The sequence below is a fragment of the Diceros bicornis genome, chromosome 1 (genome assembly GCF_020826845.1).
Source record: "Diceros bicornis minor isolate mBicDic1 chromosome 1, mDicBic1.mat.cur, whole genome shotgun sequence".
Taxonomy (NCBI): Eukaryota; Metazoa; Chordata; class Mammalia; order Perissodactyla; family Rhinocerotidae; genus Diceros; species Diceros bicornis.
In genome coordinates this window covers 45,182,819-45,208,956 of record NC_080740.1, presented here as the reverse complement: position 1 = coordinate 45,208,956, position 26,138 = coordinate 45,182,819, and positions in this window count along the sequence as shown.

The window sequence follows — 26,138 nt, the reverse complement described above, 5'->3', positions numbered from 1 at the left end:
AAATGTGTAAATATTTATGGAACTGAAGAATAGCTTAGATTAGTTTTTCCAGAAACAGACTTTAATGTCATTTTCTCCAAGTCATCTTTCATCATCTCATTTGAATTTAATATTATTGACACCTGATGATTGCATATAAACTCAAGTGTCACCATAAGGGTGACTACGTTAGATTTCCTGCACAAGAAAGGCCTGTGCCCAGGTAAAAATTTCTTCATGAAAGTCCAGCTATGATGTGTATAATTCACAGGGGATGTACATCAACTTAGAGAACTCTTAAAGAAGAGCCAAGTGAAGGAATTGGGCAAAACTTATTATGAGGATAAATTGTACCCTGACCAGTTCTGCAGGAACAGTGGGCTGAAGAAAAAAATATGAGTATCAATGATCTGAATGGGCTTGTTAGAGTCAATAAAAATAAATAAAAATTAAATAGTAGCTACTTATTAATGGTTTATGCTTTATCATGTGTTATTTTTTCCAATTTACAAAACTAATTCGCTTTTTCTCCTTCACTATTCATGCATGTGTGGAATCAATAAATCCAGTTTAATCCAGTAAAACTTTTTTCTGGCTCTCATTTACAATAGGCACAAAGATCTTTCTCATATGTACAAATAATATTGAGCCTATAAAAACAGCTTTATAAGTTATGATTATGACATACTCTGGAAAAATTGCAATGACATTGGCAATAGAATGTGAAATACACTTTGTATAAAGGACAAGTTCAAGGGATGGATCAGAAGCCATTTCCACTGGACAGTGGTATGGTTAGAAGTCAGATTAATTAATTTAGTTGTTTGTTTGTTTATAAACTACCTGCTGCAGGCATGCTATGCTACTTATAACCCACCTGCAGTGGTGTTGAGAGTATCTGGGATTTGGCAGCTGTCTCATTCTTCCTACCCAATTCTGTACATTTCTCTGTGTATAGTAGAGGAAGTATCTCCTGACTATTCCATAACTCTGAGCAGTTGTAGGAAATCTGGCTAGTCCTCTCTATGTGACCTGTATATCTTTGGTGTTGGGCTCATGGATACTATAGAATGCATTTCTATGCAGAAAGAGAGGATAGGCCATAGGGGAATGTCAGGGTCCTGATGTCCTCCATGCGGCATTCCTGTACGATGGCAAAGATTGAATGGGTTAATGATCTGCAACTAGTAACGAGCTATTTTAATTCTTATTGGCAAGAAAGGCAATAATCAAATGACTCCTATGGGAATGAATTATAATGATGTTAGCAATAAGCCTTCAAGTGACTTGTACTAATTAATTTCTGTAGGTCAGCGTTTTCCATCACCTCCATCATAAAAGGCAGGGAAGCCTCAATCCAGAAAAATAAAGTTGCATTTCAAAAGCTTTTTTGAGTGGGCATCCAGGGATTGGAATTAGTAGCTTTGCATTCTAAATGGGATGTTGAGTTTAGAGAACCAGGACGATGCCCAAGGGGTTGACTCTTTCTCTTCTCTGTAGAGGTCATGCACAGGGGAGATGAGGAGCAAGTACTTAGAGGACCCAGTGGGGATGATCTTACAGCTGTCTTGGCAGTACTTGTGCTGCAAATAAACAAACTTCAGTCCCGAAGACTCTCCAGTGTGTAACTTTGAAGGCATGAAATTCACACATATAGAATGGTGATTCGATAGCGTACTGCCCAGTAGGACTACTCTTTAAAAATTAAAATAAGATTGAGTTTTCTATAAGAGGAAGCAGCTCTGCCCTAGAAATTGGCTCCACTCAGCTCTCTGAATAAGAGCTAACCTAAGTCTTTTGTGAATATATTTTCTTGCATGTACTGTCTTATGTTAGTGCAAATGAGTAGAAAAGCAGATTGCATAGGAAAGAAAATGTGAGAGTTTATTCTTAAAGTGGTAAGGCATTAACCATTCAGTCTTGCTAATCGAAGACAGAATGTACAGCCACTGTAACAATTTTTAACACTGTAACCCATGTTAGAGGGCATATACACTAATAAAATTTATTTGAACAAGATGGAAAATTGCTAATGCTAGAAAACTTATGTCACGTTAGTTCAAAAATTCAACTTCCAGCCATGTTGGCTCTATGACAGGTATACTCGTGACCACAACAGCATAATGTATTTAAAATGTTGCACACTTTCCAAACTGGAGGCAACTATGTTTAGGCTTTATTGTTTTTTTTCACAGCTAGGGCATTTGTGAAACCATTTGCTACGAATAGCCCAAGTGTGCTTGTCAAAATCTCGTTCCTTGCCGTTAGGCATTCCAGCTTTTGGAGTTTGGTAGCATTTTATAGTTTCTTCAGTGACTATCGGCTTTATGTGGAGAATAATACTTGTTACATCTCACAACCAATTACAAGATAAAGGCATATAATTCATGACTAAGTCGACTTTCCATTTTGATAATATGGTTAGTTTGGAAAGTTGGCGTGAACTTTTACATATGATATTCAGATTGAAATAGTTATTTCCTCTGATGTAAAACTTTCATCAACTCTACCTGGGGCATTGATCAATTTTAGCACTTTTCTGTCTCTCTGGAACTGCAGTATTTTTGGACTACTGTCAAAGCTGGCTCTACTGCAATCCTAAGGGCTATATTCAGGGTCATGTGACTGTTTACTGCTTCAGTAAAAAGCAACTTATAAATGCAAAATGCTCTTCACTATTTATTCATCTCATGTATTCATGCAACGCTTGTTGGCTTACTGTGCTGTTTGCTTGATATGTATTCCACAGCACACCTTTTATTTCTGCAAAACTGCACATTATATCATTTTTGCATCTGACACTGACTTTGTTCTAGGAGAAGGGTTCTAATAACAAAGGGAAAACGAAAATGCTACAATGAGGAGCTATCCAACCCTCACAGATTTGCTTAACTTGCTGTAAAGGCAGGAAGATTTTAGAGGGCACACTGACCTTGAATAGTGAGAAATCCTACAGCGAAAGGTGTTAACCCATAGTACATTGCCAAATCTTATCACTGTGCTTCCTGGTTTGTTGTTCATTTTCACTTTAAGTTTCTTATTATCCAGTAGAGATATGTCATGGTTACATAAAACCCCAAACAACCACATGGGGAAACTCAATATATTGATTCTGCTTTTAAGATTACTTCCTACTCTCTTCTTTGGAAGACTTTGGATTCGAAGCTTTAAATAGCGATGTCTCCAAATTCAACAATTTTAGGGCTGCATTTGGGACAGTTGTGCTCGGTCGTTCACATAATCGAAGTCCATAGATTTGAATTCAGATTTCAGCATGAGATTTTAGATAAACCAGATCTTGTTTTGAACCAGGCTCCACTAATTCTGAGTTGTATGAAATTAACAAATCATTATCCTCTCTGAACATTAGTTTCCTCATCTATAAAATGCAGATAAAAATGCCCACCTTGAAAGGTTGTTATCTATGTGAAAGGTTGTTATCTATGTGTATGTATATAACAGAGATGTATATGTATCTGTAAATGTTGGTTCCCTTCCCACTTTCCTTTGCTCTTAGAGAGAGTAAAGCAACTTTTTTTTTCATGTTCATTCACATCTCTGAAGTAGAGTTAATTATAATGTTATCTGTTGAAATTATTAGACAGTAGAAGAATAATGATAGTGTCTTTTCTGAAATTAATGCCAGACCACCCAGTGGTCAAATCAAGTGGACACAAGGCATCTTGAAGTATGTTGGCTCCAAGAGACCAAAAGTCCAGGACTCAGATTCTGATCCTCCCATTCAGTGGCTGGGTAACTTTAACCTCTCCAACCTCTAATTTCCTCACCCATAAAACAAACATTATAGTAAGAGAAATTCTAGTAACAACACCCATGGAGTCATGAAGATTAAATGAGATAGTGTGGGTATCAAATGCTTTGAATTTTTTGTACACAGTAGGGGCTTAGACACACTCTCTACAGTTTACCTAGAAGCTTTCTTTATGGCCAGCATCCTCTGTTGGATTACAGTCTTGAATATCACAGACTGAGACCCAGTGATTCAATCACACGAGTTAGCTACATTGCTAAAGATGTGGCCAAGACCAACAGTAGCATTTATTATCCTCTTTTTCACTAAGCTTACGCCACTTTTGTTTTGAGTACCATCTCCCAGCTTGAGTGAATGGTGCGTACCATGTCACATGTCTAGGTGGTTCTACGTAACAAACCTACAAATTATACTTAGTATTCTAAGAGAGAAGGAGGAAGTTTTGTTTTCTCTATTAATTGCTTGAAGATGAACCACAATTTTAAATGACATCAAGGCTTGGTATAATTTTGTTAGCACCTCCTGAATCTTTAGTGTGAATATCTCCAGGGGAAGAATGGCCTTGGCCTCACTGGGAAGCTGCTGTGTGCTCTACAGGGACACAGAGTGGGTATGAGTGAAAGAACAGTGACCTGTGGGCTAATGGTGGAAGGTAAGTCTTTTCTATGTTCTAAGCATGTATTATCTCCGAAGGTAAATATTGCTTTGAGCTGAAAGACGGACTCTCATAAGTTCATCTACAGCTGGGGACTGAGTAGTGATGGTGCCCTGAGCTTGAGGGACAAGCAAACCCACGTTGTTCTTTAAACAATGGGCTGACAGAGTACATATTTTTAACCATTTCCAGATGTAAGCAGCAAAGTCACATGGGAGATTTATTTCTTTTACAATAGAAGTCAATTGGGCATGACACTAATGTATTGTTTCAAGAAAAGTCTAACTCAACTAAATCAAGACGCAGTAGGAAATTTAAAGAGAAGCAATTTCTGTTATGGTTTTTAATGAATACCATTAAGTGATAACCAAAAAGGGAGAAGAAAAAAAGATTAGGGATTGCTCAGAAAACATCCTTCCCACTCTTCTAAATTATCATGACAACACAATCTTTAGCTGTGAACTTAATTTCCTCCATAATTACATTCTATTTAGAGGTGCGATTGCCTAGAAACACCCTCCTGGTGAGGAAGATTTTTTATTCTAGCAGGGATGAGGAAGAAGGGGTCCCCAGCACCACGCAGCAAGTATTTATTTTGCCTGCTTCACCCTTGGGCACTTATCCATCGGGGTGCCTTGGGAGTCCCTCCCATCCCAGTGGCTGCCTCTCATCCGGAGATCATTGGGCCCTAGCGTTCACTTTAGAGAGACTCGCAGGAGAAAGCTCCATCGGCTGGATGTTAATCACACTTCCGTTGAATTCTAGGTGTTCTCTGAAGCAGTTAGCTCTCCTCCTGTCCCCAGGATCGAATGAAGGTGGGTTAAATAGGCCCTAGCATTGCTGCTACAGTTATGTAGGTGAGAAGGCTGTGTACTTAGAAGACAAATATTTTTAAGAACAAGTTGAATGCTGTTCTCCTCAGGCTCTTTTGAATCATTGCAAGCCTGATTCTGCTATGACATGAATGACTGTATTTTAACATTTCCATCACCCCAATCCTAGTTTACAACCATTTGCCCCATAGTCGCTGGGGGAGAAAACAAAAGCAGAAACAAAAAAGCCACAACCCGGACTTGCTGTCTGAGTTGGTCACGAGGTCTTCACCCAAAGGACTGAAAACTAGGGCGAAGTTCTTTGTTATGATGTCGGCCAATTTCCTATTTGCAAACCACCAGAAAAAAATGAGGCCAAAGGATTCTGATAAATGATTCTAAGAGGTGAATCTCAAGGTTCTCTCACATTTCATGTAAAATCAGAGAATGTTCCCAACAGTCCTGAGTCCAGCCTGCAGAGGCTCTAATTCTATTACTGCCTCATCCAGGCACATTATTTTTGCTCATTAACGAGATGGCATTATAATGGAGCATGCGGCAGCTAGAGTGATTAGCAAAGCGCCTCCTTCCATTCTTCACAATGTCATCAACATACTGGTCAGGAAACAAACTCATTTTCCTACTCAGCCATGATTTGCAGGGTTTCAGGCACTGATGATAGCTTGTCTGCTTGGTTTAAAAGAGCTCCTGATATAACAGAACCTGACACTGTTTACTTCAGCCTATTATGCCTGCTGCATTCATTGAATGCTTCACTGGAGAAGAAAAATCGAAAGAAGGCTATTCATTGTAATGCCAGCTGCTTTTTAAAAAAGGAAATCAATTTTTGCTTGAGCTCGGAATGTACTCCGCAGGTCCGGAGTGACCGACCACTTTTGATGTCAACAACAAAAGGATCTGCCTGAATTTTCCACAACAATCACCCAAGAGCTCAAAGAACATTGAAAATCCTAGATTAGTTTCATTTTAGTTTATGTTCAAATTGGTATCCACTCATCCCAACAATATCACAAAATAGAAAGCCTTGGGTGACACAGCCCTTGAACGCCGCCACGCTGGAGGAGCACTCTGGGCTCTGCCGTCTATGTCGGGTTTTGTTATAAATTACTTGGCAGGACCATTTTATGACGGAAATAATTAGTTATGTTTAGTATTTATAGCTAGCATCATGACGCCTTTCTGCACTGCTAATTAATTATTTTATGGCCAGCATGTTTCAAATGCAATTAGTTAGGTATGGCAATGATCATAATATTTTGCATATTCATGACAACATTCTGCCTATTTACAGCAAAACTTGGGTGTCAAATTCAGTTATTTTCCTTTTGTTATTAGGCAGAATAATTACAGGAAACAATAACAATGATCTCTTGCATGTGAATAACATTTTACAACTGAGCACCTCCATTCATGTCACCCACGCATGTACCCCTGTGGTTTCTCACAGGGAAATGAAAACTCCATATGGTGACAAGTTTTGGCTGTGTCTTTAACCAGCTTGAAGGTCACCAACGGAGGCTTTTGCTCTTTTTACTTGTACTTGGAGTCTCGTTTGGTCCACAGGGAGAGATTGGTTGCTAAAGAAGGAGTACTGGGAAAGTGAATGTTTGGGCTGAATAGGGAAACAAAGGAGTCGGCTTGCATTAGGTTGTTTAGAACAAAGCGCGAAACTGTCTTTTTAAAATTATTACTATTATTATTTTTTAATAGTAGGTGTGGAGTTGCCTCTAAGTAGAAGGAGAAATTCCTTAGGTTTTTCTGCTTTGGGGGGCTCAGAAAATAGATTGAGTTATTGCTTAACCAGACTCCATATCCAGCAGGCACGCTGCCTTATGTTGAACTATTGAGTGCTTCTTAAATCCTGCGAGTCTAGAAATAGTATTGCCCTGAGAAGCCTGGGAATGTTCTCAATTAACTTGCGGACAAGATCAATGACACATGCTCTCTTCCAGATCTGTGCCTATTTCTCTTTTCTTTAAGCCTCCCCGACTAGCCGTAATCTTCCATTTCCTTTTCCCCATATGTGCTCTGCAGAGTGCTGAAAATAGTAAAAATCAAGAAAAATATTGTCCACTGAGAACTGAGATTTAGCCATGAATTTCCTTTTATGGAACATTCGTAAGACTGGGCTGTGGGGGCTGGAAGAACCAGAATGGGGTGGGGAAATGAAATGTTTACATACTTCCAGTTTTTGCTCCTCAAAGTCAAGACTATCAAGAAAAAAACATTAAAAAAAGCAGACAATGAATTTAGATTTTAAAAAAATGTGTGGTATATCCTTTGTTAAAAACTGCACACAAACATGGGCTCCTTGATCAGATTACCATGTTTTTCCCTCTGGAGGACAAGAAATTATTCCTTTTCCTTCACCAAATTCTCTCCTGCTTTTAATTCAAGCCCATTTCCATTCATTGGGTTTGTTGCAGACATGAAGAGCAAACAGACTTTGAAGTTAATAATCATTATTTTCTCATTTCTTGGGATAAAGGCAAAAAGAATCCTTTTAGCCTTCCCTCAGAAACCATTCTTTATCCCTTTAATCATCTTTGTCACTTCTCTGAACTTACTCCAGCTTCACCACATCTGCACATTACAAGCATGAGTTCTCAGTGTTCTTAAACATACCCCCAACTCCATTCTCAAAAACATCTGCCGGCACTTGAGGCCACGGCCAGAATTAATCCTTCTGTTTTAACAGCTCTGCTATTGGTCACAGGAGAGCTGTTTTGTTACCTTTCAAAACAAAAGCAAGAAACAAAAATCCCAAATAACCCATGGAGAAGAGAGATTTTCAAGGTGATCAGCCAGCTTTAGGAATGACAACCTTTCCTTGTGACCTCAGAGATGTGCTGCTTTCCAATTTGAGTCTTGACATTCCTAGGCGAAGGCACAAGGTCCAGACATGGCAAAGCAATTGAGAATACTGGGAGTTGTGGGGCCTGGTGAGGAGGCTGAATCATTTTGGAGCGAACACAAGAGTTCTGTTCCATTCTAGGGCAGGCTGGGGGTCCTGAGACTCCTAAATTAAATTTAGCTCTACATGGGATATTTATTACTATAATTCTAACTGTTATTATTTTGGGAGATTCTTCAGCATCTACAAGACAAGGTGACATGGCAGAGAATGAAAAGGAAGAAGAAACGTCATAAGATGTAGGTGTTACATGTATATATTGAGGCAGATGCAATTAATCAATCTTTGATGATTAATAATCATTGATTTACAGATGCTGCTCCAGTTCACACTCTATTCCTGACTTAATATGGTTAAGTCCCCACTGTTCCTTCCCACTGACCCTTCCCCAACTTCTCCCTCTAACTCCATGGCAGCCCCTTTATCTGAGGGCCTTGCCTACTCTTCACTGCCATTTAGAAAATTAAAAAGTGACTGATACGTGTAGAAGGCGAATCATTATAATTCCTTTTCCTATAAGGACCTGTGCCAGCTCACTCTCTTTCTTTAGCCCCAACTGCAGGTACAGGTGTTCCCTTACTGAGAGAAATCCAAAATACTAACATATTGTAGTCCTGATGAGCTATTCATGTTTTTTGTCATCAAAGAGCAGCATAAAAAGAATAATGCAGGCGATGTGCTTTTAGTAATTGAGAACCTAATCAATTCCACATTGTAATTGCCCCTGTCATCTGTTTACACACCTTTCATGGCTTTACAATTGAGCTCTTAAAAGGCAGGCTTGCCCCAGCCCTGCAGGTTGGGAACCATCTGTCTTCCTGCTCGCTGAACACAGCATAAAGGTTATGTTGAAAGAGAAACATCAATAACATTTTACAAACTGATTTTTTATTCATTTAATTCATAATTGTAAAATATGAGTGTTGAGTATCACTTTCAGCCAAAACAGAGAGCTTTCCTGTGCTTGATTTGTGTTAAACAGTTGATGTATTTAGATAACTTGAAAGATTTTATTATACAATGTATTATTAGTTTACATTAGGCTAATATAGTCTTGAAAAATTTGCAGGCCAGTTATTGTCATCAAAGCTGAAAAATTTTACACATCCCAGCTAAGCTTAAGTTTTTTAAAGGTTTCTTTTTTTTTCCAATTATAATTTTCACACCTCTTATATTTCTAGAAACTTCACAGTCATCATTAATATATTTCCATGAAGATTGACTTGTAGCAGCCTTCTATAGGGATTAGAGCTGACATCTGTGCAACAATGCCTGAGAGAAAAAAATATTAATATAGTTCCTGCTATATGATGATCGACATTAGGATGTCGTTAACAAACCAATTTCTGAAATGGAAACTGACATCACACTGGGCATTCTGAGCTTGGGCTTGACCCAGCAATATGATCTGGAACCAAGACAAGACTGCTGAAGAACTGTAAACAACCCTTGCAAGAGGGGACCTTAGTTTTTTTCCTTTAAACTCTCTAGGAGTGTGATATGAATGAAATTAGAGAAGGCGTTGCGTGACTTTTCTGGTTTTCTTGCTTTAACTCCTAACTGTTTCCACAGGGTAACCCTCCACCCCACTCCCAAAGAATGTATTTCATTTTTCTTGGGAAAAAAATAAAAACAGAAAATTCACCACACAATTTTCTATTTGTTTATCTGAAATGTGAATAATGTGCATATAAATGTAGTGATTCAAGTGGAACAGAGAAGCTGAGTCCTGCCAGTTATTCCCAGAGAGGATCCCTCAGTGCTGCTCCCTGCCTCTCTGCCCAAGGCTGCACGAATCGTCCACATGGAGTGTCTTCAAGTCTGACGAGGGCAAGGCCAGATGGTTTAGCCTGCAATTCTTCAGCTGGTGTTCCCTGAACACTTTAAAACTTTGTAAGCTTACAAATATCATATCAATTCAATGAATGCAAATTGCTTTTAACTTTGCCTTTAAGAATTTAATTTAGCCACTTTCCAGTCAAAGATGCATTGAATGTCTGTTACTTTATCTGGTTGCCAGTGAGAAATGCAAAGATGCTGACACCTTCAGGGTGCTTGTCATGCAGGAGTCTTAGCTATATAACTAAACATAGGTAGCTAGTTTTCTCTAGATCAGTGTCCTGTTTTTTAAAATTCCATATTCTATTATCATAAAGTTGTGTGGTGCGGTTTGTGTTAGGAGAGAACTACCTTTTGATCTGTATAAACTTTTTCGTGTTTCTGCATATATTGCTATTTCAATTTTACAATCACCCTTTGAGGGAGTAAAAGCTTAAAAGAGTTACGTTGAGCACCTCTGAGGGAGATAAGGTGACTGTTAGTTCCCCCGTTTCATGGTGTGGAAAGCTGAGAACAAAAAGCTCAGGATGAAATGTCCAAGGTTTACATCTGAATCCAAATGAACTGAGGTCTCTGGATGCTCAGACCAGCATTATTTTCCTTCCTCTCAGGGACTGGACAGAACCAAACATTCCAGGGGTGATTGTTTGCAGGCCGTGCTGAGGGTACCCATGCAATTCCCGGCATTGTGATTTTGCCACACGGCATAAACAGATGGCCTATGCTTCAGAGAACCAGCTGAATGCTTCAATCTGTCCACTTCAGCCATTAGGGTGAGCAGACCATCTCTAATTCACACTGCAGGCCAGAGCGCCATAATTGCAACTCCACCATTTTAGATTTGGGGACTTGCAGAGAAAGCACCCTTCTGCCTTTTTTGTTATGCTTAAAAGATGTTTAAAACATAGGGAGTAGAAAAGTGTCATCTTTGTTGTTTTCATTGTCCACATCAACTAAGAATACATTTTCATAAAAGAATTGTGTAACCGTTCTTTTATCTTGATCTAATTCTTAGAAATGAATTTGCTTTGCTTTCACGTCAACAGCCACCTTGACCTAATGAGTGCCTTTGCTCTTTATGTGCACGTCACAAAGTCATAGAAATCATGCAAGTCTGTGTTGATGTCTCTCACCACAACCGAGTGGAATCCATCCAGTTTGGAGTAGTCTGGTTCGAAAGGGATTTAATTGCTCCAAACTGTATCTGTAAACTGGTGCTTTCCACTACATCATCTAACCATTTCATGAAGTAATTGTTAGCAGAAACAGAATCTGTATTTATTAATGTTTATTGTTTTCCAGCTGAAATTAATTTTCAAAGCATACTTCTGAGTGCCATTTACTTTCAAAAATAAATACAGCAGATGTGTTATTAGGCCAGCTTCAGGATATTCCAGGAGGCCTAATGTGCCAACATTTACTGCATCAAGCAAATGAGTAAACCTCCAGAGTGATCAGCTCCATGGAACTAATGTTTTATCTAATCCACTGCTTGAATGAGACACGAACAGATTTCTGTGTGGCTACGATACCAGTAATTAGCAAAGTCTTCCTAGGTCTAGTTTCATTTAGAATAAAGTAAATAACTTATTCATGATTTGGTCATTTCTGATATATTCTTGTGGCTTTTAAAATTGAATGAATGAATGAAAACAAGCTGTTGCACATAGCAATCACCATAAATGTTTCCCCAAATACTGCATGATTTTAGAACAAATCTAAAGCTCCCTTACCTAAGTCTTATACTAAATAATATTCGCAGTAGGGCTGCCTGAAGCTGCTTTTCAGAAGCCCTGAGAATAACCATGTATATTTTTAACTATAGTGGACCTATGTGTACTGATAGAATTTTATCTTATTTTCTGGCCTCACTGAATAGAAGAGGACTTGTTAGATGTTCTCCTGTCTTCACTTACATTTTGTGTATTTCTAAAAATAAAATGAACATCTTGTTAAAAGATGACAAAATGCCTGTTGTATTGCAAAAGGCTTCCTTTTCTTGCAGAAAATGGATCTAGACACAGATTCTCAAATTGCCAGCCTTCCTCAACTGAAGAAAGGTGACAGGGTGAATTATGTCTCCCTCCTTCAGAAAAATGCTTTCCACATATCAACCTGTGCCATGATCGGGCTCCACCTACCTGGGCACGCAGGTTATTCTCCATGACAGGGGAGACAACTGCTATACCTCCACTCAGCCAGAGGTGTCCACCTTCATAAAGTCCCAAATGCATGGAGATGTGGCTTTTCTTGCTGCATCTGTTTTGATGCAAAACCTGCAAATGGAAGAAAGAATTTCCCAGTATTGAATGAGCCAGGAAGCTCTTTGATCTTCTGTCTTGGAAGAAGGGGATTGAGTTTTAAGAAACAAATTTTTATGATGGCAAATACCTTTGATGAGACAAATAATGAGTGTTAAGCTGAGGAGTGATTGAGGCTTTTGGTTTGCTAGGTTCGCGCTCTCCTTTCCTTCTGATGGTGTAGTGGAACATTCTTCACTTCAGTGATTTTTAAATGTTGATGCTATTCCCCAGCAAACATTCAAAGTTGGTTTTATGTTTTTTTTGCTCAACTAATGATTATAGTGTTCATACGAAATCCCTACTCTTTGACAAGTTAGTGTTTCTTGATACAAAAGAGTGATTGTTGAGTGTCTGTTTGCTCAGTAGTTGAGTGTCACCTTGAGGCTCTGGCTTAATTGGCTGCGCCACCTCAGGGGCAGTGACACCCAGCCAGGAAAGGTAGGAAAGTTGGACAGAGGAGAGAGGCAATTTTATGAGGCTCCCTTGAAGACCTGGATTACTTTCTGCCTTAACCTCATCTTTGAGGCCAATGGTGAGAACAAAGCTCTTTCAATTTGAAGACTTGCCTGGTGGTTCCAGAACTATGGACCTCCAAAAATGAACTTTTTGTGTGTGTGCCTCAACATTCTTAGCTAAAGAAATGTGTAAATGCGCCAATATTTGATGAGTTGTTGTAAAAGGTAAATATAAATTGAAAACAAAAGCACATATTATAATGTCTGACACACAGTTGGTATTAGATAAATGTTAATTGATACTGAACTACAAAGCCTTATACATACACAAAACCACTGTAAATGGAGAATTTTATATTGTAAAAGTCACATGATATTCTTTTTATGCTTCTGGCAGTTCTCTAAGAGGAACATTCTAAATATTGAATGTTACTGTCTTTACCTTTGAAATGAAAGGAACAGAAAAAAATGTAAAAGTCTAAATGAAGCTATGTGGTCACATACAGACAATGCAGTCAGTGACTCGAATTTACTTTCTTTTGATTTTGTTTCAATTCAGAAAGGCAGAAGCAAGTGAATTAGGTTTTTAAAAGGGTTGCAGTATCCAAAGGCATTGACTTTTGTTTGTTTAATTTTTCAAATAATTTGACTGTCTAAGGTATTTATCTTTGTTGTTTATTTATCTCTCATTGGTTCTCAAAGCGGGGTCTTCACGTACCTGGGAGTTCCCAAAACTCTTTTAGAAGGTTTGTGAGGTCAAAACTATTGTTATAATAATACCAATACTTTATTTGCCTTTTTCACTGTGCTGATATTTGTCCTGTTGCTAGAAAAGCAATGGTGGGTAAAAGTGCCTTAGTACGAATCATGACCACAACACCAAACTGTATTAGTAGTTATTCTTCACTGCCACCTACTTGTAGTTAAAAAAACAAACAAACTCCAGTTTCTCTTGAGAATGTCCTTGATAAGGAAGTAAAATTGTTAATTTTCATTAAATTGTGACTCTGAGCACACATCTTTTAGTAATCCGTGTGACAAAAATACACCTGAAGCCCTCTTGCTGGAGATAGAGCAGGGGGTTGTCTGGAGGAAGAGCACCGTGTGACTGTTGTGAGCGGAGCTCTCTGCTCTTTTCCTGGAGCACCATTTTCACTGGAGAGAATGACTGACAGACAAACTATGGTTATTCAGACTCGGGCTTTTGGCAGATATTTTCTCAAAGATGAACAAAATGAGCTTGTTACTTCAGGAAAAACAACTTACAGTGTTTGTTGCCAGTGATAAAATTTGAGCTTTCAAGAAAAATCAGAATTCTGAAAATTGTATATTTGCCACTATGAGTTTGACAGCTTCCAGGTACTTAAAGGGACTTTCGATGAGATCAATGGTGACATTAACAAATGTGATTACTTGATATTGTGTAATGAAATATATCAACCTTTGGAAGACCTGCATAACTTAGGGGGCAAAAAATTTCCAAATGACAAATGCATTGGTTAAAGATCCATTATGCATGGGTTAAAGATCCATTCAAAGTACAAGGTAGACCAATGGAGTTTAATGGAACAGAGTATAAAAAGTCCACTGATATAGTTTTAGATTGCCTATTGCAATTAATTTGTAAGAACTACTATTTGTTGCTTTTGTGTATGGTATTAAAGAAGATTTACAGTTATCTGAAAAGGCCATTAAAATACCCTTCTCTGTTTCAACTATATATCTGTGTGAAGCCAGATTTTCTTCACATGCTTCAACCAAACAATCATATTACAACAGACTGAAGCAGAAACAGACATGAGGATACAGCTGTCTTGTATTAAATCAGACATGAAAGAGATTTGCAAAAATGTAAAACAATGCCACTCTTCTCACTATTTTTAAAAACTTAGTTATTTTCATTTAAAATATTTGTTCACATGTAATGGGTGTATTATTATTTTTAAATAACAATAGTTATTTCATTTCCAATTGGGTAAATATTGAGAGGTATAACCCACATAAGCAAAAGCTTTCTGGGGTCCTTAATAACTTTTTCAGAGTTTAAAGGATTCTGAGAACAAAAAGATTGAAAACTGCTATACTAGATAATCTCCTACAAAGAGCCAAAAAAGTGATTTTTGAGTTTTGCAGGTATAATTTCCACTCCCTGGTCTGATCCATCCTGGGCAAAGGCATTCATTCCTAGAATGCATGTGAATTGGGAAATGTCATATGCCATCTTGCTCAATACTCGTCCTCAATTCCTTGCCATCCTTGAAGTTACAAAAGCACATTAACATACTAAAGACCCTAAGAAAGAAACCTGTTAAGCTCTGCTCATTCTTCTTTTTCCAAACTTACTAGGTGAGAGACTGGTGTTCTGATTAATAATCCTTGAGAAGTGATGCACTAAGGAAATATTGTGGGTTTTCCCCAAACATAATTTTTTAGTTCTGTATCTTGTTGTTGTCTTAATGTGCATTATTGTCTTGATTTGTATTAATTTTGTTATTCTTAAAATGTTTTGTTTTTAATTGTGAATATTTCAAAAGTTCATAGAAGTTCAGAAAATAATGTAGCAAGCTCCATGAACATGCCATTCAGGTTTAACAGAGGTTAAGATGTACCATTTGTCTTAGATTTTACTCTTCAAAAGGAGAAAGGAAGAGGGTAGGGGAGAGAAGGAAGTACAGATACATCCTTCTGGAATCGTTTTTTTCCCATTCCATATTTGTTTTTGAGATTTATCCATGTTGAAACATGTGGATCTGGTGAATTTAAAAACTGCTGTGAAGTAATCTGTTGTATAAATAAATTCTCAAGTTTCTTACCTTTTTTTAATAGGTCAAAAATTTTAATTCCTTACTAAAGCATGAATGTGTATGACAGAAAAACAAGGCAAAAATATTTCATGTAATGGTCAAGATTTTTGGTTAAAATTTTAGCAAAGCCGTGGCAACCCTTAGTTTTTAAATTTTCAGATACCAAGTAGTTACATAAATTGGAGACTTGCTTTTTCATTTGGATTTGCACATATATTCTGAGTAAGCAATTTGTTTATATAAATTATTACTAAACCTAACTCAGTGTTTTTGATTATAATCTTCAACAAGCATGTAGAGGAAAAGCACTTTGAATCTAATAAAATTCCAAATCATCTCTGTGTTCCTGTTTCTAAAAGAAATAGATAATATTTGGGTAATGATTATCACTCAATTGGTCTAGATAAGTGTTGCAGACTTAATGTTTGTGTCCCCCCCACACCCAAATTCATATGTTGAAGCCCTAATCCCTGATGTGATTGTATTTGGAGATAGGACCAATGAGGACATGATAAAGGTTAAACAAAGTCATAAGGGTGGGGCTCTAATCTGATAGGGCTAGTGCTCTTATAAGAAGAGGAAGAGACACCAGAGCTCTCTCTCTCTACCATGAGAGGACAGTGAGAAGGCGACTGTCTGTAAGCCAGGAAGAGAACTCTCACCAGGAATTGAACTGGCTAGCACCTTGATCTTGGACTTCCCAGCCTCCAGAACTGTGAGAAATAAATGTCTGTTGTTGAAGCCACCCAGGCTGTAGTATTTTTTTATGGCAGTCTGAGCTGCCTAATATAATACCCTATGTATTTTAACATTTGTGGGGGCATTGTAATTTTAAGGAGCAACCAAAACAAGAGTCTTCCTGGATTTTGTTTATATTCTATGTCTCGGAATCAGTGAATTGAAGAATTTAATGCTAGATTGATCTGCTATTACTGACTGTTTCTTCCTCATAATGGAGTGGAGTTACTCACTGTGGCCTGATTAGACCATTTACTACTCTCAGTGGAAGTCTCAATGAATGTTTGTCACTGCATATTATTATAATAATTACATCTTAAAGATGAGGAAATCGACTTGCCAAGAGTCACACAGTTAACTTGAACTACAAATCCAATGCTCTTTCTATATCACATGGCCTCTCAGTTTTGAAATTCTGTCCTGAATCATTTTATTGGCATAACTTGCATCGCCCTAAAGAACGCTCTGATCTCAAGGAAGCTTTGTGCCAAGAAAGGGAACCATAGGAGCTGAATGACATTTAATCGACCCAGAAACTTCTGAAAGTTCCAAAGGTGATGATTTGTGGAGTCATGTGCCACTTACAGAAACCAACTTCTAGCAAGTGGGTTACCAAGACTGAGGAGGAAGTGAAAGGTAACTGCTGAAAGTGAGGAGGTGGCTTGGTCAAGAGCTTCTAGATTAGAAATCTCTCAATCAAGGTCCTGGCAGGAACATCACTCTCAGGCTGGGTGTTTGATGAGAATTTCTAGTAGGTAGGGTTTTGAAAAGCAGCTAAGGATGATGTAGCACCCCCAAGGGATGTTAAGAGTACAGAGCTATTACTACCCTAGGCCTGAAGGGGAAAGTGGAAGGAGCAGCTGCAGGAACCCGCAGAGAGGATCGTGCGGGAAGGGTCCCCTGATGGATCTTTGACCTTTCGTGGAGAGTCACGGCCTGGCTGCAGTGACTCTGTCTCCTCCCACCTTCTGCTTTCTGCAAAGTAGTGGAAGTGGGGGCAATGGCTTACCCCAAACTGACGCCAAAAGGCAAGGGGGTGCCTATCAGTCACCCCACCAGCGCATGTGCACACACGCATGGTGGAGTGGAGATAAGGTCTGGATCAGCCCCTCCTAATTGTGGCCTCTAACTACCCCATGGTCTGGCCCGTACCTTCCTTCACAATATCTTTATCCACCACTCACTGTGCTCAGCTACACTGACCTTGGGCCATTGTCCATCTGTGCTGTTAAGGAAAAAAAATATTCAATGACATTTGTTAAAGATGATAAGGCAGACTTTATTGAGGACCATCACGATTGGTATAGGGACCACTGCAATGGGATTTTACAGGGGGGGAGAGAGATTGGGTTCAACTCTGAATACAACATGGGCAAGTGGGACTTTATAGCCAAGGAGTAGGGTGAGGGTCAGTGGATGGAAAATTACAAAGAGGGAACATCAGGAGTAAGGAAGGATTCTGGCTAAACTGACCTAACAGGATTCTTGCTGAAGACAGGCCAAGGTGACCAGATATCACCTGGGGGATGGGGGGAGGATGAGGAACCTGATCAGATATCCAGGGTGATCAGAGAGCAAGGGTGGGGAATTCTGGTCAAATTGACTTAGCAGGATTCTTGCTAAAATTGGATGTTACAAGGAAGTGCACAGATAGGCCTAGGAGAAGGGTCAGGAGGCTGACTAAAGTCTGAATCTTTGTTACTGCCACGCTTTGCCTGGCATTGTTCTTCCTCAAGTCAAACCTCACCTTTCAGAGAGACCTCCTCTGTCCACCCCAGTTTCTGCTCTACCCTCAGGTCCCCATTTTCACCCCCATGGGCCCCACACACTCTTTTTTTGTTTCCCTCTTTTATTTCCTTCACTTACCTTATAGTTTCCCAGTGCCTTGTCTGTTCTGTCCTCTGCTCAACCCCAGCCCCTGGAACACTGCTTGGCGTATAAAGACTCTTGAGATATATTTGCTGAATCAGTGAATGAGTGAATGAATGAATGAGCGGAGTGTTTTGGGTGTGCCGTATAAAGCACAACCTCATAACCAAGAGGCTGGAATGTAGTGAATAGATAAGGCGGCGCGGGGCACTGGCCAAGATGCATGGAGTGCTGTAACACACCATCACATTATGCCTTTGCGCTGTCTCTGCTGAATTTACTGGCCCCAGGATTATAGTGAACAAAGTCGTTGTTGAATGCAGCACTTCAACAGTGCTGTCCTTGCTGCCTGTTAGAATGTATAACCTGGAGGTCTTGATCAGTGGCAACAAATGCTCTTGTTTTCAGTGAGATCTTTGAAACACTAAGGACAAAGTCAATTTCATGCTTTTTTGAGCAAGTCGAACAGTTTAGGTGATTCTTTGATATTTTTTTCATGCTACACTATTTAACTTTCCATATTCTTCCTATACTAGAGAGTTCATAATCTTGGTTCTTTTGACCAGGATTTTTAATATTTTTATTAAATTAAATTTCTTACTCACTTTGCAGGTCAAGAGGATCCAGTATGCCCCGTGAACTGACAGATGCAGGGACTACAAATTCTATGTTTTCTGCCAAGCTAAGCTTCTCTCAGCAATTTACATTTCTGTTTATCCAGGGAAATTCTTTTTTTCTCCTCTTACCTTTTAGCTCTTTCAAGAATGAGTACTTTAAAATTTTTTTTTTTTTTTGGTGAGGAAGATTGGCCCTGAGCTAACATCTGCCAATCCTCCTCTTTTTGCTGAGGAAGACTGGCCCTGGGCTAACATCGATGCCCATCTTCCTCCACTTTATATGGGACGCCGCCACAGCATAGCTTGACAAGCAGTGCGTTGGTGCGCGCCCGGGATCCGAACCCGCGAACTCCGGGCTGCTGCAGCGGAGCGTGTGCACTTAACCACTTGCGCCACCAGGCCGGCCCCTTTCTAAATTTTTTATGATTCATAAAAATTAGTCCCCCTTTTAGAAACAATTGAACCTTAAAGTTTGAGATTCTTGTCCCATTTAAGACACTGAAGGAAACTAGAATGAGTACATTAGTTAATTAAGATTTGTTGAGGGGCTCAACTATGCTGGATGCTATCCTGGACACACGCAATAACATAAAGAACAAGAAAGATCTGGTTCATGCCTCATGGAGCTTTTTGGGGGAAGATAGATTTTTTTAAAAACCAAGAAAATGAGAAATAAATAAAACAGTTGTAAGTTGTGTAAGGTAGCGCATCATCCACAGGGCCTTCCTTAGGTAAAATGTTCAAGAGGACACTTTCTGAGGGGCGATCTGAAGGGTGGGCAGGAGGCAGTCAGATGGGTGGGGCACTCCAGACAAGAGAACAGGGCAAGTCTGTGAGGGAGGGAGGAAGCGCTGGGTGTATTTGCGCAGGTTGTGGAGCCCTGAGCTAGGGAAGAGTGGCTTGTGATGAAGTTGGAGAGAAAAGCGGGGCCCTGCAGGGTGTGGTGAGGATGTTAGGCTTCCATCCAACTGCAGCGGGATGCCTTTGATGGGTTTTAAACTAAGGAGTGATATGATATTGTTCCCATCTTAAGTTACATTTGCCCGTCCGTGGTGAGTGGCTCAGAGGTGGGAAAAGTGGCAGAGGGGAAACCAGTTAGGAGACTGTAACTGTGGGCTACAAGAGACTAGAATGGTAATAGGGACATGGTGGAAAAGTGGACAGGTTCACATATATTGTGGAGCTGGAGTTAACCAGCCCTGCTGATGAACTAGATGTAGGAGGTGTGGGAAGAAGAATCATCCATAAAACTCTTAGGTTTTTGGGCAGAGGACCCTATAATGTATTGGTTAAGACCACTGGCCCTGGAGCCAGACTGCCTGAGTTCTAATTCCATCTGAGGTTCTTATTAGCTGTTTGACTTTGGCAAAGTCAACCTTTCTATGCCTTGGTTTTCTCCTTTATAAAATAGGGATAATAAAAATACTACTTCATAGGAATGCTGTGAGCATTCAATGAGGTTATGTAGTAGCTGACTTGCTTACTGGCACATAGTATGCATTGGATAAATGCTATTGTTATCACTGAAACAGGAAGACTGGGTAGGGGTTAGAAGAGTAGGGTACAGTTTTGAAGGGAACTGCCAAGAGTTCTGTTATTGGCATAGTCAGTTTGAATTGTCCATTGGAAATACAAGTAGAAACATCAATTAGACACCCTGGCATCACAAAACGTCAATTAGAGACAGGTGGAGCTCAGAGGAGAGGTCTAGGTTGAAGACATCAAATTGCAAGTCATCAGCATAAAGATGATTTTGAAACACATGTAAATAGATATCACCAGGGGAGATAGGCAAGATCCAGTGCTCATCTCTGAACTCAGCCAGAGGAGGAGAAGCAAGTAAGAGAGACTGAGAAGAAGAATCTGGTGTGGTAGGAGGGAAACCTTGAGAGAACATAAGGCAAAAGAAGGCAAGAATGACGGAGTAAACATCTGTATTTGGAGCGCTGCTGAAAGGTCTAGAAAGGTATCCATTGAGTTTGGTGACATGGAGATCATTGGCCACCTTGACAAGGACAGTTTCAGTGGGGATGGGGTTAGGAGGACAAAGTGGTGCCTTGAGAATCCGTTGAGAGTGAGGAAGTGGAGACGGCACTGTAGACCACTCTTGAGAGGATTTCCTTGGAAGTGTTGAGAAGGGCTGGGCAGATGTGTGGAGAGGAGATGTTTTGTTTTATTTTATTTCAACAGGGAGCAACTAGAGTGGGAATTTTCCGTTAGAAAGTGGGAGGTTGATGATGCAGGAGAGGTAGAAGCTGGCTGAAGGAGTGAAGTCCTTGAGAAGTGGTAAGGTAGGAGTCCAGAGCGAATGCAGAGAGACTGGCTTTTAGTGAGGGGAGATCTTTATGCTCAGGAAGGAAGAATAGTAAAGCAGCATTGTGGGCTTGGGGTGGTATGATGAAGGGTTTGTGTTTAATTTCTATTTTCTTAGTGAAGCGCGAGGTAAAGCTGTCAGCCGAGAGAGAGGGCAAAGGAGGTGTGGGAACTTTGAGGCAAGGTGAGGCATGAAATAGCCACCTTGGGAAGTGGGAAAGAGTCTTCTAGAGAAAAAGAATAGGATTGCTGGCTGTATGAAGTCCCCATGTGAGGTTTGAGATCCTGAATTTAAAATATGACCACTATATTTGATTGCACAATTTTCTCCTGCTGTATTCAGTTTCTGGAAATCTTCTTAAACTGTTAAATTTAAGGATATTCCTGTGGTCTTTAAGCTCAGGGATTGAATTAGAGGTAAGAATCTGCTAGTGTAATAGTGGTAGTTGCATTAATGGAAGCTGCTCTTAAAATTTAAGGAAGAACTGATGGTCCTTTCATCATGTTAGATTGTTGTAATGGCCACTTGCAAATGAAATAGACACCAAGCAGAGATTGGAGTCTATTTGTGACACTCTCTGAGCAAGTAGAAGGCTGGGGCCACAATTCTTTGTGTAATAAGGTAGTGTGCTGGGGAGACGCTGTGCTTCCAGCAACCATCATTGAAATGGCCTCACTCTCGCAAAGGAGGCTAACGTCATGCTATACTATATATTGAAGATGTCGAGGAGAAATACTCCAAATCGGTTATTTCCATAGTCGTTTTTTTATAGGCTGAAAATCACATACAGTTGTAGCAAAATGACTGACAGTGCTTTTAATTTCCTTGACATTTCCTAACTCTTAGATTAGTTTTATGAGAATGTGTGTGTGGAGTTATAAGTATGCAAACGGCTGTGTGAAAATGTGTGTGGGTGGGTTGGTGGGTGGCGGGTGGTTGTTTTCACTTTGGGAAAACTAAAGTATCTGTTCCCAGCATCAATTCTTTCCACATATGCACAAAAACAGAGAGATCCACTTGGTTCTGAGAACACGCAAGTGTTTCTAAATATGTTATCTTCTCGGGTTGCCTGTTCAGGAAGCTTTTCTACACCAGGGCTGTGTAACCCTATTCGGAATATGTTCTAATACTCTTTTCACTATGGCAGGCAAATCTGTGCTCCCGAGAACGTGTGCACTGTGAGGGGCGTTTATTTGATACAACAGCTATTATGAGAAGTAGCTTTGAAATGGGATCCATGTAATACTAAAACAGACTAAAGCAATGATTTCTTTTGGGAAATGAAACATCTTACTTTGTGAAAGGAAAAGGTTTCATAGAGAGGCTCTGTTGCTTAAACTTTAAATATTAGCTAAAATTAATTTTATTGGGAGACTTTTGTGATATGCATTGACAGAGCTGGGAGCACCCTCCTGGTGGATTTTTAATTATTTACACTATGAGGCCACGGCTAATGCATCTACTGAAACGGAAAGTCATGCATGCAAAGGGCTGCAAGATACCTCCATGAAAAGGCTTCTTCACTGGGACTCTGTCCTAGTCCATTTGGGCTGCCATAAGAAAAGACCAAAGACTGGGTAGCTTATAAACAACAGAAATTTAATTCTCACAGTTCTGGAGGCTGGAAGTCTGAGATCAAGGTGCCACCATGATCAGGTGAGGGCCCTCTTCCGTGTCACAGACTTCTCGTTGTATCCCCACGTGGCAGAGGAGGCTAGGGAGCTCTGTGGGGTCTCTTTTATAAGAACATTAATCCCATTCACCAGGGCTTCACTCTCATGACAGACTCACCTCCCAAAGGCCCCACCTACTAACACCATCACCTTTCGGAGTTAGGATTTCAAAATATGAATTTTAGGGGGACACAAACATTCAGACCATGGCAGACCCTGAGCACCTGTGGGAAGAGAGGGGGAGAGATTCCCAACCTCTGCCTTCCTACCAGAAAAGCATGTCCTTTTGTTTTAGGTAACAGGCTCTGTCTCACACAGGAAACTATTTAGCTATTGTGAAAATCAATAGAGCTGGATTCAGAACCTGGCTCTACCATTTAATAGCTGTGAGACCTTGAGCTCAAATTCAGTTGGAAGCTCATAGAGTTGTTGTAAAGCTTAAATGAGCCTCGCAGATTGGGGTGTCGTGTGAATCTATCAGGGCTTCCCAGCAGTGTCACTTGTCCCTGGTCAGCTTGCTCTCTGCTTCCCTTACTAGCTTCTCTCCTCAAGTATCTAATCCCAGAGACGACTTCTATTTCACAAAGAAAATATCAAGTATGAACTCCCCATCTTCCTAACTTCCTGCCCACAAAATGATCTTCACTGGCTTTCTTCCTTTGCCCCCTCCCCACCCACCGATCCAGTGAGCCGGGCCTTATCCTGTCACATGCTCACACGTCCTTACAGATCTTGCTCTATCATTTATGTCCTTGGTTCCTGTAGGAACCATTATTGCCTACCTCTCACCAATTATCAAGTACAAGTCCCTTCTACTTATAAAACAGACCCTCTCGGGAATACGAGTCTCTTAGTTTCTTAAGCCCGAGATGTAGGAGCATCTTAGATTCTTCTCTATCTTTCACCTCCAAATCTAGTTAATCAGTAAATGCTCACTCTCTCTTCTCTCTCTCCATTCCTCCGGCCACTTCCTTAATTTAGGCCCTCATCATCTCTAATTAGGACCATGGCAATCATCTCTTACCAGTCTTCTTGCCTCTTCCGTTGCCCTTAAATCTGAACTCCACAGAACAGACAGAGAGAAGTGGGGGTTAGGCGGTTTCCTAAAGCAGCGGTTCTCAGCCTGTGTTCCGGGAGGGGGCCAGCAGCATCAGCATCCCTTGAGGGGACTTGTTAGAAATGCAGATTACTAGCCTCACACCAGGCTTACTGCGGGGCAGGGGGAGGGGGGGTGGGGGGGCACAGGCGGGGTTCATCAATGTGCGTTTGACAAGCCCTCCAGATGATTCTGATAATCTAAAGTTTGTGTGCCACTGTCCTCCAATATAATCAAGGAGCTATTAACCAAAGAATGGGAAATGGGTGCTGGGAGGCAAAGCATGTCTACCAGAGGGTTCTAGTCTACCGTAAGCTCCCCAAGGACCTCGTTTTTAAAGTGTCGCATCTCTAGGTGCTAGCCCATGACCGGGCATGTGGTTTCTTGAACGATTTCCTGGATGTGCTCCGTGCTTGGCTATCACAGCAGCAGAATCCAGGTTAGTTTGTTTTCTTTCTTAGTTTTCTTCAGTGAGTTTTACTCTTGCTTGCGTGGAAGCAACACGCTATCACTTGGAGTTCTGAGAACAAATGACCTGCTGGCTGAGAGCTGAGTCACCTCCCTAAAGCTTTATGACAGCAGAAGTCCCTGGTCCCATGACCCCTGTGCCCCAAACTTCTGTGGCTCTGTCCCTTGTCTCAGTTAATTCTGACCTCACTGGGTAGATGGCATTTGAGTGGGGCTTGAGGGTTAAGGAATTTGGTAATTTGGAGAATGAGGGGAAGGGTATTTCAGGCTGAAGGATCATTATAAACAAAGACAAGAGGAATGAAATTACAAGACATGTTATGTGACCAACAAAAGTGGGACGGTATGGGCTGAGAAGAAGAAATGAGACTGAAAAAGTAGTTTGCAATCAGTCCTGAAGTACGAACTCCACTAAGGAGTTTATACTTTATTCCAGGGACCACGTAATGGATAATAAGAGTCATAGTGTTAGAAGTGTTTTATCACATGGTTGTATCTCTGAGTAATTTTACTTCCTGGCCAAAGACACGGAAGGGCCTGTAATCGTGTCTAGGTAGATTCAGAGCTCAGTTGAATAAGACTGATAGATCTACCTGACCTCTTGCCTGGGGAACTGAGGTAGCAGCTGCATATACATTAACACACCAGGAAACAGTAAGAGATCCACTTAGGCTGAGCTGCAGATGTCTGATTGTTCTTTCCTTGCTTTTTAAGGTGTTGACACTGGCTATCCAGGTGTGGGAATCTTTAGCAGTGACATATTAGCTCAGGGACATGGGAGCTGAAGACAGCCATGTGGTTGTGAAAAAGCACCTTAAATGAGTGCCAGTTCCTTCCTGAACACTATCTCCCCTCTGCCGCTGCTCATCCACCTTGACATCTCTTACTAAGGGAAGTATTTTCATCTTCTAGAGTGAGGATTGTGACTTACTAAAAAAAAACAACTGTTAGGTTCCTATTACACTACTGGTTTTGAACAGGCGCCAAGACACTTTCCAGCAGATGGGGAGCGTTAACCTTCTTAAGTGGCTGCAAAGCTAACTATCCCTGTAGGTGATCAGTGTGATCCTCAGTCATTAGTTCAGCCTCTGGCTGCTTTGATTTCAGAGAGATAATCAAGAACTGAGTGAGGAAGCCACTGTAGAACGCGCCCAAGCCCACAGAGGAGCTTCACATGCCTGCCTCTGGTTAAAATGGATTTATTTGATCAGGTTAAAAGATTTGATGCCCAGCCCTGGCTTAAAAGTCTAAGACAAGGACTTAACAAGGAGGAGAAACAGGAGAAGGTGGTGTGAGTTGTTTTTTTTTTTTAAATTAGTCAAGTTTTTTTGTTGCTTAATTTCCCTTTGTTATATGTTGGGAGATTAAAGGAAGAAACGAGTCATCTTTTGCCTTCTACTGCAAGACATCTCTGCCTCGACTGGTAATAAAAAAAGAGCCGGATGGTGTGAAGCCCCAGAAACGCAGCCATCCCTCCCCGCAATTACTGTGTCTTATTGATAACTCGCAGCTCTATCCAGCAAATGCCATCTCTGGAACAAAGCCTGTCACAGATCAGACCGAATCCATTAAAAAGCTTTGATTAACATGTCCCTGGGGTGTGCTGTGGAAACTTTTTACGCCAAATGACAGCCTATTGCTGCTGCTTCGGAATTGTCCTCCTGAAATACTCTTGCGTTTTAATCTAGTGCACAGTTTAAATTAAAAAGCGGCAATGACTTTGTGTGACCTAAATACGAGCCACCTCTATTCAGGGTGGGATTTATCAGCTGCTTGCAGATTAAGTGTTCAGAGAAGCAACAATTAACC